The sequence below is a fragment of the Eumetopias jubatus genome, unplaced genomic scaffold, assembly GCF_037043125.1.
Source record: "Eumetopias jubatus isolate StellerSeaLion01/CBP00866 unplaced genomic scaffold, mEumJub1_p1.0 scaffold_5, whole genome shotgun sequence".
NCBI classification, from domain to species: domain Eukaryota; kingdom Metazoa; phylum Chordata; class Mammalia; order Carnivora; family Otariidae; genus Eumetopias; species Eumetopias jubatus.
Window position 1 is genome coordinate 8,853,819 of NW_028274811.1, and position 3,034 is coordinate 8,856,852.

The following is a 3,034-nucleotide window of genomic DNA, read 5'->3' on the forward strand; positions in this document are numbered from 1 at the left end:
TTCAAAAGCCTGTATCACACAGGAACCTGTTGTGGAGAAACACCTGCTGTCGTGGCCACAGATTGAAGCCATAACATCAGTGTCCAAACTCAAGTGGAGCAACAATGTGCTGGGAGGTCTCAGCCAGAAATGCTTTATGCAGAAATACCTGGATATAGACATACTGCTTCTCTTTTTCTTCCAATAAGAATGGTGCTGACCTTAACAGCTGTGCTTGGGATCCAGAAATAAGTATGTCTGAATGTTTTCATGGGGCAGGCAGCTTATGCTCTGTCAGCTGGGCATGATTCAGTGACAGTTTCTCAGAGCCATGGAGCCCCCTGCCCAGCATCAGGGGAGAATGTGATGACTCCTAAGGTACAGTAGTGACTACAAGCCAGGCTGCACATCACGATCCCCAAGCGTGATTTCTCATAAATTACTCATTCAAAAATGATCATTTTGTAAATTGTTTACTAAATAACTATTTTTATTATTAATTAAACTAATATTCACATTTGTGCCAACCCCTAGTCCTGGAGATGACCACACTTTCTCCAGCTCCCCTTCTTATGCTATCGTGGGTGGGTGCACAGGCCTCACCCCTTGTAAGGCAGAGACTTCCTGGAAAAATTTCATTTGAATGAAGAACCTCTCCACCTCATAGAGCTGTGCCTGCCTCTCACTGTACTGCTTGGCCTCTTGTTTTAAGACCTCTACCTCTCCCTCGAGGATGGAGCACCTCTCCTTCAACTGGAAGATCTCAGACAATGTCTCCACAGTCCTCCGGGCCTGGGTCTCCTCTACAATGCCCTCCCATCCCCCCTCCTCATTTCCTGCCCTGAGTTTTAATACAAAGTCTTCAAACCACTGGACTGTTTCATCTCCTAGGGCATGGTGCCGTTTTCCTCTGAGGAGGACAATTCCTACGGCAATGAATAATGCACACATAGCAGGCCACAAGGACATCAAGCTGAAGTAAATCCAAGGTGAGAAGGGACTCCAATGTCCACATGTCTGCAGAGTTGAAAGGTACCCATTCAGAGGATTTTGGGTCAGGCCAGTGTCCCTGTGGCTTTTTAGCTCAGTGATAGGTTGGAATGGAGGAATCACAGTTTGAAGGCTCCCATGTGTCCATGGGTCCAGTGGACACATCAGTGCAAAGCTGAGCAGGTTTGGAGGTCTCCTACTGTGAGACCAAGTGGCAAGCCCATTGTTTGTGTGCTCTATGCTCTGGGGGAAAGGAAGAAGCCACATCCAAGGTCGCATGGTGAACTCGCTGTCTAGGTGCCTGCTTGGCCGAGCACAGAGCTGCATTGTTGGTCTACTGGTCCAAGGGTACAGGGTGTTCTTCCTATCAAGGGCCCTGCCTGGCCTAGCACAGAGCTGAGTTGTTGGTCTCAAGGTCCAAGGACACATGGTGACACTGCTGTCCAAGTGCCTGGTTGGCCTATCAGACAGCTCATTTGGTGGTCTCCAGGTACAAGGGTACATGGTGAGCCCACTCTCAAGTTGCCTGCTTGGGCGAGCACAGAGTTGAGTTGTTGGTCTCCAGATACATGGACACATGATGAGCTGGCTCCTCAGGTACCTGATTGGCCTAGCAGAGAGCTGAGTTGTTGGTCTTCTGGTCCATGGGCACATGGTGATCCTACTGTCAAGTTGTCTGCTTGGCCTAGCCCAGGGCTTCTTTCTTGGTCTCCAGGTCCAAGGGCACATGGTGAGCCTGCTCTTCAGGTGCCTTCTCGTCCCAGGATAGAGCTCAGTTGTTGGTTTCCAGATCCAAGGGCACACGAGATGCTCACTCTCTGGGTGCCTGAGCATCCTAGTAGAGAGCTGAATTTTTGGACTCCGGTTCCAAGGGCATATGGTCATGGCCTTGTTCACATGAATCATTTTCCCAATAATGAACTGGGATGTAGGACTCATGGTTTCTTGGCCCTTGACAAGCCCAGTATTCTCTGGACTTACTTGCCTTGTGCTACAGTGGACTGGCCTGTTTGTGGTAAGACTTCTTGTCCACCCAGTGTGTGTGTGACTCTTCTGCCCAGTATCAAATTGGTTCAGAAGACTCCCAGGCTTTGGGTGCCTGGTTGGTGCTCTCTTCTGGGGACTGAATTTGTGCTTGTTATACTGTGTTTGAGGGTTTGTGGTCTCTGGGCTCCTGGTCAGCCAGGTGTCTGGGGGATTAGTTTGTCCACCGCTGAGCTGGTTCAGACAGCTCTTGGTCTCAGGACCTGTGTTCCAAGGATTTGCACTTTGTCTAGTGACGTGGTGATTCCTTCTCCCAGTACTTACTTGTTTCGTAAAAGTCCCTCTCTCCCTGGTGCCTGGAGGCATTGTACATAATGTCGACATCAGGGTCGGCTGGTTGTTGAGGACACTCCTGTGCCCTGTGCTGAGCCGAGTTGGAGGGCTCCAGAGTAGTAGTGTGCCCAGTACTCCCTCAGGACGTGGACTCAGCTTTCCTGTGCTGAGCCCTGTTGTGAACCCAGAGATGTGGGACCCAGCTGACTGAGAATCCATGGTGTTCTGATTTCCAGTGTCCCACTCCCATGTGCCAAATGAGAATGTGTTCCTGAGCGGCTGGCCCAACCTTATAGTGGAAGACGGGTCCAGGAGTCTCTGGGTGCGGGTTTGAGGACTCCCAGGACCACACAGGGGCTCTAAGGCAGGCGCAAACATGAAGGTGGCCGGCAGATTGTTGGTGAGAAGCCCTGGGCAGGAGGAGTGGGAAGGGGGCTTGCCATGGGCAGGGGGCTTGCCATGGGCAGGGGCAGAGAATGCAAGGAATAGCAGGAAGAGGTGTAGCTGAAGCGCCATCTCTCTCCTCAGTGCAGCCTGGGCTGTTGTCAGGCTTTTATAACAGACCCCAGGGCATAACAATGCCTTATAATGATGTCACCACCATGCCCTGTCCAATCACCAGGGCGCTGTCAGGTTGGCTTCCTTCAGGTGGCCAATCACCATGCAGTTTGGTTGGCCAATGACTGATGGCTATCTCAGTGACCTTCCTGACATCATTGCCTAGAATCCATGTTTTAAGGGAAAACTG